The sequence below is a fragment of the Silene latifolia genome, chromosome Y (assembly GCF_048544455.1).
Source record: "Silene latifolia isolate original U9 population chromosome Y, ASM4854445v1, whole genome shotgun sequence".
Taxonomy (NCBI): domain Eukaryota; kingdom Viridiplantae; phylum Streptophyta; class Magnoliopsida; order Caryophyllales; family Caryophyllaceae; genus Silene; species Silene latifolia.
This window is the reverse complement of record NC_133538.1, coordinates 350,923,161-350,939,297: the sequence shown is the minus strand read 5'-3', so window position 1 is coordinate 350,939,297 and position 16,137 is coordinate 350,923,161.

Below are 16,137 nucleotides of genomic sequence, written 5' to 3'. Positions count from 1 at the left end.
ACGCAAGGGATGATTCAATTATATAGTCAATTGAGCAACATAAATCGGTAATGATTGGCTAACTAGAGTTTGACATTACCATCGTTTGACGGTGGTGGTCATTTGATCCCTGAGTTCACACCTAAAGGACGATTCCCTTAATTGAAAAAGGTTAATTAACTGTATGTCGATACAGATTAATTAATTCCTTAAAATTGAACAAGTTATAATTATAAGTGAGAAAATGACATCTTATTAAAATGTGATTAAATAAGATTTTATTTAGTAATTTAAGAAGTTATATTACTAAAATAAATCGGTGTTTGCGAAACACGCGAGATGAGAATGATAAGTTAGTCATAATTACAAGATGTTGTGAATTATATTAAAATGACCATTTTATGTAAAAGTAATTTAGAATTACTAGTCAATTTGTTAAATGTGATTTAACTATTATAAAATGACATTTAATTAGTTAAATGTGCATTTAAATTATATATGACATATGAGATGTGTAACACCCCACGGTAATTGAAGAGGTCCAGTGATAGGCTTAAATGACTAGTGCTTAAAGGGATTGGAAGTACTACTCATATCAACAAAGTGCACTTTCTTTTATGGTCATCCATGCGAAAGAACTCCAAAGTTAAGCGTGCTTGACTGGGAGTAGTCTTAGGATGGGTGACCTCCTGAGAAGGTTTCCGGGATGCGCATGAGTGAGGACAAAATGCGCTGTAAAGGACCCGTGTTGATCTGTGGGCCATGTACACAGCCTGGTGAGCTATCATGAGTAACCGCTCCCGACCCGGTTTGGGCCGGGGTGTTACAAGATGTCACATATCACATGTTATACAATTGACAAAATTACAAAGTTAAAATGGACTCCATGTTATACATCTTGACCGAAATTTTGAGGGTAGTGTGAGAAGTCTTTGTCTTATTCATTTGTCTAAAATGCTTGATAGTGACATGACTATGGACAAAGGCTTACACAATTTGTCTTGTGAAGACAAAAAGCAAAAGACACTTTTACTCAAGCCAATGCATTGAAAAGAGAAGTGACAAGAGCATGCTTAAGCTCTCCCCTCCTCCTCTTTTTCGGTGACTATAACAAAAGAGAGAGATGAGTGGTCTTCTCTCTAATTTGATGATTATTCTCTTTTTCTCCTTAACTCTCATAAGAAATAAAATTAGAGAAAACCTCTCTAATTCTTACTACACATAAAATTAGTTTTATGTATCTTGTTCAAAACTAATATAAGAGATTACTAGTGTTAGTAATATACATATTAGAATTTTTAAGGTAACTTATATAACTATCTAGTTAATAATTATATGGGTATTATGGGATAGTCTTGGGTGAAACTTATTGTAGGTATTCTACTTTGAATACTTGGAGGATCATCCATTGTGTTATTAGCTCAAGAACAAGTAGTGGAAGGAGACCACTTTTGTGCCCATATTTGGCCGAAATATTCATATGGTATGAACCAATTTTTCCTTACTCTTATTCTAGTTTTGCATGCATAAGATCCTTAAGTTTTTATGACTAAAACTTTAAACCAAAATATGTGATAATTAAAATATTATTTCTAACACTTTGCACATGTGAAGGGGAGTTTATCGTGGAAAGGGAGAAAGGCTTGTGTTTTTTGGTTTTTTTTTTGTGATAAAAGGGGTATGTTTGTTTTTTGCTTTGAAATTTGTATGGGTTGTTGTTTTTTGTATGTCGGGGTGATTGTATCCTTCTTGTGCAAGAAAAGACTGCCTACGTACTCACCTGAAAATATGAAATCAAACCATGCTCGTGGTTCAGGTGTTTATTTTTGTTTGTTTATGTTTGGTTGGTTGAATTGTTGTATCCTTCCCATGTAAGAAAGGATTGCCTACATATTCTCCTAAAGAGGCGAAATCAAACCATGCTCATAGTTCAGGTGTTTTTTTATTTGTGCAAATGAATGGTGCTTTTGACAGATCAAAAGTCGCTGGAAATATGGCAAGCTACCGTAACTTAGACTCGATAAACAAGCAATTTCAAATTAGAACTTTTGAGGAATTGACTTGAGAGTTGGGTGTGGTTGTTAGGAGGGGTTGTTGATGCTAGGTTGTGGCCACTAGTCGCAAAACAAGGGGTGTTTATTGGTGCTAAGTTTCAAGGGTAGTATTTCTTGAGTTGGTCTAGGTTGGTTGGGTTTGTGAAGTCTTTCCCGTCTAGGTCACTCAATCTCACTGCCCCCCCACCCCCCCAAAAAAAAAGGATTTTCTTGACCAGGTATGGTCCACCCAATTGGGTTTGAATTTCCCCCTCGGATCGACAGGTAAGGGTGCTCGAACTGACTTAACGACCAAGTCGCCTTCTTTGATATTTTATGCGTTCATTTTATATAGGCATTTTGTACTTCATTGCACGCATTTCTATACATTTTGTGTATTGTTTAGCTACAAATGTACCCCGAAGAGTCTACTTTGGTTTGTCTTGTATTATTTACAGGTATGAAACGGAGAGGAGTATAATCAAGCTTAATACATGTCCATATGCATGCATTTAGGATATGAATTGAGTCGGAGCTTGGAGACTACTATTTTGAGATGCGCATAGAAGTAAGGAAGCTTAGCGGACAAAGGAAGAGCTTCATATTAGTAGTGCCTAATTTAAAGTCCCATATCTCGAGTTATACAAATAATATTCAGGTGATTCTAATTGGGAATGAAATTTTATCCTCTTAGCTTTCCAACGCCACCAAAAACGCCTGATTTGCCCAAGTAACGAAGAAATGGCGGCTGTTCAAAGTTCAGTGCGCAAAGCAGGAATTACGCGTTGAACATCGATCGATCGAGGGGTTAATCTACTCGGTCGACCACCTAAAGTACTCGATTGAGAGGTGCTTAATTTCAGCTCCTCGATCGAGAGATTTTAGCTTGGATTTGTTCGATCGAGTGATATGAAAGTGCTCGATCGAGTAACTTGCTATCTGACGTGATATTTTTCGCGAGAGCTTATTTACTTATTATCCTATTATCGTACTTAGGTTAAATAAAATATCTTTCCTATATAAAGGAAAGATTAATTAGGCTAAAGACATTCCTTCATACTGTATTATTCATCTTTTATATAAGCTTTTCTACTGTTGAACGTTGCTTTGCTTATTTCTTTTCCCGATCCGAACTTTTGTAATCTTTCTCTCTCTTTTATTCATTCAAGTATTGTTCCTCTTTTGCATATCTCTTTACCATGACTATTGTTGCTTTATATTTCGCTATTGTTTTATTAGTTATTATGCGTAACTAATTCTTTAATGCTAGGATTAGGGGATCCATGGTAGTAAAGCAATGAGGCGATAATTGGTTTAGGAGGTTTTGTTGTGAGAATTGTTTGATAGCAATATAACTGTAATTATTAGGTTGAATGCATGTAACTGAAGTAATTAAACTGGTTAAATTCAGACCTAGATCGAGAGATTGGAATGAATAGACCTGTTATGAACAATAGACTACACTAATGAGGGCGAGAGCTAAGTTAGTAGTATTCTAGGGCGGATAGTGGACCGAGAGGACCTTTTCTTTACCCTTCTCACATCAGACCGATTGACCTACCTTTAGCTGAATTGTGTAATATCATGGTGTACCGACATCCTGGCATATTTCTCTCTATCTGATTAATCTCTTATTTCAATCCTTGCTATTTAGTTTCAGTTTGTTAGTTTAGTAATACCACTCAAACCCCCCATTGTGTGACCGTAGAAAGACTGAATAACGAGTAGATAGTGACCGCCTCCTTGTGGATATGATACCCGACTTGCCTCTGCTGCATTAGTTAGAGCCTGTTGTTTTTATTTTTGATAGGGTTGCGACAGCCATGTCAAACTTTGGCGCCGTTGCCGGGTAGGCAACTATTTTATTTACTTGTTTTTTTTTTCTGTCTTTAGCCTCAAGGAATTTATTTCTTGAGGCAGTTCTTACCTTTTTCCTTTAGTGTTGTTTTGATATGTCCTACAAGTCCTACCTAGACAGGATTCTAGGAGAAAGATTATCAAAGGGAAGGCTTGAGTACCTTTGATTCTTCTGCCAATATGTCTAGCGTCTCCAGAATTATAGCACAGTTTGAAGCTCAGAATGCAAGATCTGACAAGCTGGAGAGTAGACAATCTTGGGGTAGTCCACCTCAGTTCCATAATATGCGCAACAGGTGGTCTACTGTGAGAGATGTGGTGCTTCGGGGCACAATGCTATTATTTGCTTGGCAGAGAACGATGAAGTCTATGCGTTTAAGCAGCGTAGACAAGCTAGTAATTCCTTTGCATATGTGCCGCCACATCCGTTTCAGCAACGAGGCTATCAAAAGCCTCCATTTATCTGGCCACCGCAACAACAAATCCCTTCTCCCAATAAAAAGAATGAAGAAATTGCTGAATTGAAGTCTTTGGTGAAGGCACTTGTACTTCAAGTGCAAGAATATGACAAAGTTAGAGAGGCTCAGTTAAAGCTATTTGAATCTCAAATAGCTCAATTAGCTGCCGAGTTGGCTTTTAGTCACTCAGAGACGGTATATGCTATCTGTACCGACAGTGGTCTTTCTTATGAAGGGCCTGAGTTGCCTATTGACGATGATGATATGTATGACTCGGAATTTGAATATTTAGCTAAAAATGACGCATCATACGAAGACTTCTGCACTGTACAGCAACAAAGATTCGATCGAACAGCCTACAACGTTCAATCGAATAACTTATATGAGGGGGAAGTGTTCGATCGAACATAATACACCACTCGATCGAATAGCCTGTACGAGGAAGACCTTGATCGAACAAATGTAAGTGTTCGATCGAGTAGTTTTGGTGAAGAAATCACTCGATCGAGCACTATTCATTCTCGATCGAGTGATCTGGCTATGAACAGTGCTAACTCGTCATTTACGCTTATTTCGGATGACGATAAGAAGGTAATTTAAGACCAATCCCGTCAAATTAGAGGTAATGCTACTCCTTCTGTTGAACTCAAAGGGGTTCCTTCTAATCTTTCCGTTAAATCATATACTGCTGTTGATTTGACGCCTCCGCCCCAGTTTGGGAGCAAGTTGGTGGAATATCGTCTTGTTTCTTCTTACACAGGTCTTGACAGGTTAGAAGACCCGGGAGGAGGATTTGAAGATTCCATCCCACATAAGAAGAAGGCGTGGAATAAGGCCAAGAAAGGTGGTGGTGTGGTCGATGCTATAAAGAGTCGTTGTTTTTCCAATGCAGTGTTGTGGCGACCGAAGGTGAAAGTCATAGATGCTTAAGGGACTGCATTCAGTCAACAGCCTTGTTATGGCCCACTAATTCTTGTCGATGGATGAAGAAAACAAGGTCGAGCTGAGACCTATCTGAAACTAGCGCTGTCCAGGAGGCAACCCGGAGTTTAAAACTTTTTAGTTGATTTTCGAACATTTCAGTTTAGTTGTGTGTTTAATAATTGGTTTTCAAACTATAAACTGTGATCAATTTAGACTTGGTTTTTGGCCGCCATTAGTGGTCTGCAGGTACCCCTCGATCGAGTGCCTAATCTTCTCGATCGAACACTTCCGCGACCCATTGTACTCGATCGAGTACTATATCCTCTCGATCGAGATCGATGTTTGATTCGCTTCCAGTGGCGTTGTTATGAAGCTGTTTGCGACCTCTCGTGTTGCTGGCTTGTTTGGGGAGGTCCCTACTTCGCGCTATCTTGTAAGTTTTCTACAGCTTCACTCTTCTTTTCAGTTTGCATTTACTTTCCCTATTTTTGAGTACAATGAGGGCATTGTACAGTTTGGTTTGAGGAGGGTATATGCATCCATATCTGTGTCTGCATTGTGTTTTTATTGGATTTCTGTTATCACGTTTAATTTTTGTTTGCATTGTCTTTTATTTTCAAAAATTGAAAAATCCAAAATAATTCGAAAATTCGAAAAAAATCAATAATATTCACGTTTATTTTTGCATATAGGTTGAGTCGGAACGGTGTATTTCGATGATGAAATTGCACTACTTTTTGTCATTTTGCTTAAGCCCTGTATAAACTAATTATCTTTTTAGCTTTGTCATTTTGCATATCTACGAGTTAATGTTAAAATTTAGCTGAACAAAAAGACTTGACCTGAGATTTTGGCAACCTACTCATATATTCTAAGATTTAGAGCCTTAAAACTGGTGTCATTTATGACCAGTTCATGTAGGATTGTGAGTAGTATACTCCTTGCATAACATGTATCATTAATTTGCATAAGTATGAAATTCAATTGCTTTTTGCCTGCATACATTCGGGTTAGTGGTTGGTGTCACATGCAGGGAGGTGGTTACATTCCCTTTCCTTTCATTTCTACCCATTTAACTCCACATTTAGCCAAATTTGCCTTTTGACCCTTAATTACATCTAAATTTAGCCTGCCTTGTCAAGCTAGTTTAGTGAATGTTTTTGCAGTATTTTGTTTATTAATCCGAGTTTGGTGTGTATTGTATGGATTTGGAGTTGGTAATATATGAAAAAGAAGGAGGATGATGAAAAAAGTTGGAAAAAAAACGAGAATGAAAATCAAAAAAAAAAAAAAAAGAAACCGTGAAAAAAAATATGAAAGAGTTTGATTGTTGACGGTTTTTACTCCTATGCTTTATTTATATCCTATGAGGAGTATTTATACGGTTTAGTGAGTTAGTGTGCCGAAATAAGGGGCACTTGTGCTTAATTTTATTGGATTAAGAATCGGATTTGGTTCACTTGGTTTTGTTAGGTAGCTAGCTTGACTATTACCTCACATATCCAAAATGTTTTGCCCTTCTTACCCATTGCCTCACTTTTCCATATTTTTGTAAGCCCTTGGCTGTGACGAGACCTTGATTGGTTGGAATGTATGTGTACGAAAGTTAGAATTGTCTATCATATTAGCTGCATGCATGTTTATGTGGGTCGTAGTTTAGGTGAACGACTATATTTCTTTCTCTCTTACATTTAACTGCTTACCCTTTGCTTCATGAGAGAAGACTGACCCGTGAGAGTCCATTATTAAAGGTCTTGCAAGGTCAATGGTTCAGCTTTATTACAAACATCTCATAACTCGTTTGCATTTGACTGTTTTGCTATAAGTATTAGTGCTTGTATTAAATCGGTTTAAGTGGACAATTTATAGCTAGCTCTGAGTTTTCTATTCCGTTCCATTAAATTTACATATAGTTTGCTTGGGGACAAGCAAAGGTTTGGTTTGGGGAGATTTGATGCGTGCATTTTATATAGGCATTTTGTACTTCATTTGCACGCATTTCTATGCATTTTGTGTAGTGTTTAGCTATAAATGTCCCCCGAATAGTCTACTTTGGTTTGTCTTGTATTATTTGCATGTATGAATCGGAGAGGAGCATAATCAAGCTTAATACATGTCCCTATGCATGCATTTAGGAGATGAGTTGAGTCGGAGCTTGGAGACTACTATTTTGAGATGCGCATAGAAGTAAGGAAGCTTAGCGGACAAAGGAAGAGCTTCATATTAGTAGTGCCTACTTTGAAGAGCCATATCTCGAGTTCTACAAATTATATTCAGGTGATTCTAATTGGAGATAAAAGCTTATCCTCTTAGCTTTCCAACGCCACTGAAAATGCCTGATTGTCCAAGTAACGAAGAAATGGCGGTCGTTCGAAGTTCAGTGCGCAAAGCAGGAATTAGGCGCTGAACATCGCTCGATCGAGGGGTTAATCTACTCGATCGACCACCTAAAGTACTCGATCGAGAGGTGTTTAATTGGAGGTCCTCGATCGAGTAACAAAAGTACTCAATCGAGATGTTTTAGCTTGGATTTGTTCGATCGAGTGATAAGAAAGTGCTCGATCGAGTAACTTGCTATCTGACATGATATTTTCCGCGAGAGCTTATTTACTTATTATCCTATTATCGTACTTAGGTTAAATAAAATATCTTTCCTTTATAAAGGAAAGATTAATTAGGTTAAAGACATTCCTTCATACTGTATTATTCATCTTTTATCTCAGCTTTTCTACTGTTGAACGTTGCTTTGCTTCTTTCTTTTCCGGATCCGAACTTTTGTAATCTTTCTCTCTCTTTTATTCATTCAAGTATTGTTCCTCTTTTGCATATCTCTTTACCATGTCTCGTGTTGCTTTATTTTTCGCTATTGTTTTATTAGTTATTATCCGTAGCTAATTCTTTAATGCTAGGATTAGGGGATCCATGGTAGTAAAGCAATGAGGCGATAATTGGTTTAGGAGGTTTTGTTGTGAGAATTGTTTGATAACAATATAATTGTAATTATTAGGTTGAATGCATGCAACTGAAGTAATTAAACTGGTTAAATTCAGACCTAGATCGAGAGATTGGAATGAATAGACCTGTTATGAACAATAGACTACACTAATAAGGGCAAGAGCTAAGTTAGTAGTATTCTAGGGCGGATAGCGGACCGAGAGGACCTTTCCTTTACCCTTCTCACATCAGGCCGATTGACCCACCTTTAGCTGAATTGTGTAATATCATGGTGAACCGACATCCTGGCATATTTCTCTCTATCTGATTAATCTTTTATTTTAATCCTTGCTATTTAGTTTCAGTTTGTTAGTTTAGTAAAAACCACTCAAACCCCCCATTGTGTGACCGTAGACAGACTGAATAATAAGTAGATAGTGACCGCCTCCCTGTGGATAGGATACCCGACTTGCCTCTGATGCGTTAGTTAGAGCCTGATGGTTTTATTTTTGATAGGGTTGCGACAGCCGTGTCAATCTTTCCGGGTTTGATTTTCTTGTTGAATGCTCGTTGTATACGTCGTTGGTATAGCTGGTCGTTGTGCAAGGCTTGAGTCATCGTTCATCTAGGAGGATGAGTTGCTCGTACCTTCGACGAGTCCATTCCACTTCCGGGGCTTGGCTTTCTAGTAGGATGCGTAGAGATGGGACTTTCAGCTCTACCAGTTGTACCGCCTCTATACCGTATGCTAGGTAGAAGGATGTTGCTCTTGTTGGTGTTTGAATGGAGGTTTGGTAACCCCAGTTTGAATGGGAGTGAGCTCGGCCAATTGTTGTAATTGTCATGCATTTTCTTGATGATTGTGACGAGTGTTTTGTTTACTACCTCTACCGCTCAGTTGGTTTGGGGAAGGTAGGGAGATGAACGGTATCGTTTGATTTTTTACTTGCCTAACAAGGCTTGTGTTTCGGCTCGGAAATGGGAGTCTTGGTCACTGATGATTTCATGGGGTACCCCATATCTGCAAATGATGTTGTCTTGGATGAACTTCGCCACTTGTTTAGCGGTCAAGACTACATAGGATTGTGCTTCTACCCACTTTGTGAAGTAGTCGATGGTGACTAGGACAAAAAAAATGTCCTTTGGTGCCTATCGTATTCACTTTGCCGATGATGTCGATGCCCCAGGTCGAGAAAGGTCAGGGTGATGTCATGATGTATAGAAGGGATGGTGGTATGTGTTGTATGTTGGCGAAGATTTGACAATTGTGGCAATGTTTGACGTTGTTTCTGCAATCGGCTTCCATGGTGGTCAAGTAGTAGCCTAACCGCATGATTTTTTGTGCTAGCATCATTGCGTTCATGTAAAAGCCACACTCTCCGTCGTGGACCTCTTTCATGACTTTCTTGGCTTTGTTGTGGTCAACGCAAAGGAGAAGGATTCCTTGGTGTGTTCTTTTGTAGAGTTGATTTCGGTTTATCATGAATTGTGATGCAAGTAAACGGATGGCTCTTTGTCCTCTTGGATCAGAGTTGGGAGGGAATTCGCTTTTGGTTTTGTAGTTAAGGATGGCTTGGTACCAAGGTTCGACATGGTTTCCCCGTCGTTGTTGATGGCGCAGATGTGAGCCGTCTCGCTCCTTATTTCGTCGCATAAGGGCATGGATGTCATGTCATTAGGTTTGTTGATGAGTGAGGCGAGTTTTGCTAGGGCATCGGCAAATTGGTTTTCTTCTCTAGGCAAGTGGAAGTAGTCAATTTGGTCGAAGAATTTGGCTTCTTGATTGATTTTTGCTTGGTAAGGTGCTAGGCTGTCGCTTCGGATTTTCCATGATCCGAACACTTAATTAATGATGAACGAGGAATCACCGTGGACCCTCAATCTTTTGATGCCAAGTGTTATGGCTGCTTGTAGGCCGATAAGGCATGCTTCGTATTCGGCGGCGGCATTGGTGACGGCGAAGTCTAGCTTGACCGAGATCTATCAGAAGGATTCCTACTCCAAAGCCTCTCAAGTTTGATGCATCGTCCAAGTATAGGTCCCATGCGTTGGTGTAGGCACAAATGATGTCTTCGTCAGGGAGTGACCAGGTGTCGGTCGTTGGATCCTTGTTGACGTGGTTTTCTGCTAGGAAATCGGCGACGACCCTTCCCTTGATGACCTTGAGGGGTATAAACTTGAGGTCGAACTCAGATAACATGAGTGTCCATCTGGATAGTCTTTAGTTCAATACGGGATTTTCGAAGATGTACTTGATGGGGTCCTTCTTGGATTTGATGTGAACTGTGTAGCTGAATATGTAATGTCGCAGCTTCTTTATGGACTATACCAAAGCGAGGCACGTTTTCTCCAATTGGGTGTATTTAGTCTCAGAGTCGATGAACTTATTGCTGATGTGGTAGATGGCCCGTTCTTCGCCGATGACTATTTGTGCTAGCATTGCTCTCATGGTTGTGTCGGTGATGGTCAGGTATAGGGATAGCGGTGTTCCCTGCTGCGGCGGAATAAGGACAGAAGGTTTGGCTAAGATTTCCTTTATCCTGTCGAAGGCCTTTTGGCAATCATCGTCCCAATCGGTGTGATCAGTGACACAGAACTTTTTGAAGATAGGCTCGCAAATCATGGTGAGCTTGGCTATGAAGCGGCCGATGTATTGAACTTGACCTAGAAATCCCTGAATCTCCCTCTCGTTCTTAGGCCAAGTCATCTGTTGAAGAGCTTTGATTTTGGTTGGATCGATTTCGATGTCTCTTTTACTGACAACGTGTCCCAAGAGTTTTCTGAAGGTGACCCCGAATGCACACTTTTGAGGATTTAGTCTCATGTTGTATTTCCGAAGACGCGCGAAGAGTTTTCGAAGGGCGTCGATGTGTGTGAATCCCTGCAATAACGGTAAGATAAATACAATAATGAAATGCGGAATTTTAGGAAATTTTTGAAACTTATAAAAATCTAAAGCGCGGGCTCATTAAAATCCAAAACAAAAATAAAGGTTGCGGAAATAAAGATCTAATTATACAAACGTGATAGTCAAGGTGAGGGAAAATATATCCCTCGAATGACAATACAATAAAAGGTGAGTCTAAGCAATCCTAATAAACCGACTATAAGGCCAAAGTGCTCGTTATCTCACACATGTCTTCACCCCATAAATGCACCAACTAGTACCTGTCATTCATGTAAACATGAACGCCACAGTCATTGGGGAGTAACTCAAGGTTCTCCCAGCCACAAATTGTCAAAATGAACATAACAAAGAACTAAAACAGGTAAATCATATAAGATACTTGTAAACGATATGAATATCAAGTTTACATGCAAACATGGCAATTAAATTAGATGGAACAAGATAGATAACATCGGCATAATAAAGATTCAACTAATCATGTGAGACAATTAAATAACGGTTCAACAATTGCAAATTACAAGAATGGAAACTGTAACTATTACTTGGAAAACCAATTAGCAAACATTGCACGGGACGTGGCTACTAATGTCACATTCATACTTATGGCTAGAATCTCACCATAAGAACGGATGGGAACATCAATCCCGACGGTCATATCGCAACTAGAGGGCTTATAGCTCACCTCTAGTATCCGATAGGACCAAGACTCTCACAACCAAACAATACAAGGCACAACTCTTACCCTGAAAGACATATACAAAGTATAGACTCAAACAAGACAACCAACCCATACTCCAACCTCTTGGTAGGACGACGATCATAATACGGTCCTAGTCTAAACCTGGATCCAGACTCTCGGGATGGACGTGACCCGATTCGACAAACGATATACTAATCGTATCCAAGACTCGAAACATTGCACACATATCCGTTACCAAAGGTCGAGTAACCTCACATCGGAAACATGGCACACATATCCGTAACCAAAGGTCCGATGAAAGGCGGAAGGATAACCCAATCCGGAAACATGGCACACATATCCATAACCAAAGTCCGAAAGGGGTGGAAGGGTATTCTAATCCGGAAACATGGCACACATATCCATAACCAAAGGTCCGAAAGAGGAAATAAGGAATGTCAAGTAGTCATACAATGTAAAACGTCACTCTTGGGTCACAAATAAAAGTAAAAACGATTATACAAACATAACGTAAATAATTCATGTGGAGCATATTTAAAATGAATATTTCATACTTGTATGACATTAATAAACATTCCACTTTATAAATTAACATGCCGGTTAAAGAAAATATAACAAGCGATAATGAATAATTTACGTCACATGAAATTTACGGAATAAATTGTGACCAAGCCCACATGACTCATTTATGAGCCCAACAAACAAGTTATAAAAACCCAATACTTGAAGTCACAATAAATCCATCAAGTTAATCATGCAAAGTCCAACCATGTAATCATGTGAAGCCCAACATTTAAAACACAACAAGCCCAAAAGAAGGAAGTATGTAAATCCCCCATATAAATTATAGTGAATCAATCTATAGAATATAGTGAGTCCAACAAACAAAACCAAATGAGCCAAACTTTTAATGTCAAATGAGCCAAATTGAAATAATATGTAAACGAACGATATTAACGAATTACGTTATATAAAATATGAGACGGAAATTAAACAATTCGAATGAACCAAACTTAGCGCCAAAAGCACCCATTTTGGAACCAAAGTTAAGACGGAAATATAATTAGATAAAGAATTCCACAATTATAAATTGGGAGAGGAAAATATGTAAATGAACGATGTTTAATGAAATACGTTATATAAAGCATGATACGGAATTTAATTATTTCAAATACCCGAACTTTGCGTCAAGGAACCCTTAAATACGAATCAAGGACCATTTGGGCAGCCAAAATCACGACCCAACCAATAGCCTTACACGGCCTCACAACCAACCCCATACACAGCTCAAAAACAGCTAAAAACGGTCCACGCAACCACCCATTTTACGGCTGTCAAACAGCCCTGAACAGCCCCAAAAAAAATAGTCGCATAAACTGTGTTACCCAAACCATCGAGACAAATTTAAGACGGATTTATATACATGAACGAGACGGAAATAACACGATAATCCCATATATACAAATGACCAAAATTCCATCCAAATGTGCTCAGTTTTGCTGACCCGAACTAGGCCGTTACGACCTCCCACAGACCACTCAAAACAGCCCGATAGCTGTGTTTTCCCGACTCGAAATTCAACATCAAAACAGCCTAAAGTGGCCACGAGAAGCCCTCACACGAACACAATTCACCCCACCTTAACTTCCACCCCAAAAACAGCACAAGTGCCCTCTGTCTCACGCCTAAGGCCGCCTCGAAACCGAGTCGTTTTAAGACAACAAACCGAATACGAATAAGCTGAACCCTTACCCGGTTAAGACACCATTTTCAGACGAAAATAAAGATAACCTCATAAAGAATGAGACTTTACTGCAACTAGACATTCCACACACGAACTTAGCACATAAAACGACATAACAACAAGGGATTTCGACATTTGTCGAGTAACCTATCACCCTTACCTTAGTTCCTCGAATTTCCAAGTGGAAATGTCTAAAATAGCACGAGCTTCCCTCCGGGTCTTCAAGCTTGCCACTAGGAGTAAGAAAACGGGTTATTCGAGTCATGAAACCGAGTTGTCTTAAGACGGCATTTTCGAAAACTCAATCGAAACTTTCTTGCCTTGAAGGAAGGAGGAAGGAAAGAGGAAGATAATGGTACAAAAATTATGAAATTTGGTTGAGAAATGGAGGATGGATCTCGGGTTAGAAGGCGGCGGAAATGGAGGTTTATGGTGTTTGTTGTGTGTTGTTGTTGTTGTTGTTGCTTTGTTTCGAAAGAAAAGAAGAAGAGGACGGGTGAGTATGTGGGAATTATCTGTATGCTTTCCTTTAAATTATAAGGATTATAACGAAATTATTAATATGAAAACTAGTCATAAAAGAAATTTGCATAAACAAAATAGAGAGATTATGAAATCAGCCTTCGGTCCTAGCAAAATCGGCCTAAGAACAATATCGCAATGATATTCACCTATCAGTTGCACCCAAGATGATATGAGATATGCCTTTGTTCTTGCAAGAAAAGATCCCCCAATTAACTGATTAATTTTTTAGGGTTTTGTGCAGTTTGATGAGAGGCAAAAATTAGGTCAAAAGAGTGAGAAAATAATCTAATCTATACTACCTCTTTAAACCGTGAAAGAGGAGTATTAGGGGAGATTTTTTCTCTTCTTTTTTTTCGGTCAAAACTACCAACCAAAAATAAGGAGAAAATATCTTCTTATTTTTGGGTAGTTATCAAAATGTATATTATGTGTTCATTTTATTAATTATCATATATATTGTCCCGTTTTAATAAGTCCATACATAACCGATTGTAGTTGATTTATTAAATCAGGCCTGACAACATTTATTATAACAATCTCGAATAAAATATACTTTAACTATAAATATTGCATATTTATAATTAGCTAATTAAATATAACTAGTTACATTTAATTACGAATTAACAACTTAATTCGTTGAAGCTAACATTATATACATTAATTAAATATAACATATTATATTCAATTTACGAATTGCCAGTTAATTCGTCTCAGCTAATATTATTTAATCGGCATTAAATAATCGTCTCATCATCACATTGACTAACTGTTTAGTCATAAAAGGCATCAATGTGACTACATTTCCATAACCACATCTCTTAAACACATCCTTTAGGTGTGACTTTTAGGGACCAGTTGATCACCGCCATCAGTATGATAATAACGTCAAACTTTCTAGCAAGTCAACCGTTATTAGGTAATCATTAATCAACTGATAAAATACGAAGTATACCCTTGTGAACCTATAAGAGATTTATAAATGTTATCACACTAATTTGTGGAGGACACAAGCTCCAACAAACTCCCACTTGTCCTCACAAGTGTATGTGCGATAACCGATTCTCATATCCTAAAATTTCTCCCACTCAATGTAAAACAATTTACAAAATCCGTATTCACAAAGGTCGTATTTTACAAGTGATCAATATCAAGAGTGTTTTCCCCGACTAGAGAGTAACTTAACTGATAAACGAATCATCATTCGAGCATGGCCATGCATTTCAGTTACAACTTCTCGAGTGGCCCTGAGAAATAACTATACCTGATAAGGGTTGGATATTTTCTTCAACTCGAATCCTGCAGATGTAAGCACAGTATGAAATGACCCAGAAAAAATCTACTTAGTCTCCAGTTATAGCAGACCATGAGAAAGAAACCAAAGTCACCCAAAAACTGCCTTAATCTCAAGAGACAGTCGATAGTCAAAAGAATCGACTCTAGGAACACAATGGACGTCCAATCCACGACCTGGCACCGAATGTTTTTAAACATTTTGGACTCCATTACTTTGTCACAAAAATTTGTCCTATGAGGTATCGTTATAATCTCGCATCTGTGATCGATCAGTCAACCGTTTGACTTATGGCTCGTTGAACCCACCATCAATCGACTGCACAATATAATAGCCAGAGTTATCAGCTCATTAAGGCGATTTCAGACCAAAACAAATATAATGTAATTCAGTTCACTTTGTGGCGTTCAATGTTGTCGATACAATCCACATGAAAAACAAATTATTATAAAGACGATGAAGTTATAAATAGTATATGAAAAAGATAATGTATCAAATCCATAATCAACTACTACAAATCAGGAACACGTTTAATTCCCATGGAATAACGTGCCCTTCATGCTTATCAAAATTCAACGGTTTAGTGAGAGGGTCCGCGATGTTATCATCCGAAGCTATCTTGTCCTTCACTATCTCTTCTTGCTCCACGTAATCACGGATCAGGTGAGCTTTCCGATGTACATGTCTAGATTTGTTGCTAGACATAGGCTCCTTAGCCTGGAAGATGGCACCTCTATTGTCACAATAGATGGTGATCGGGTCATTCGAACTAGGAACTATCGTA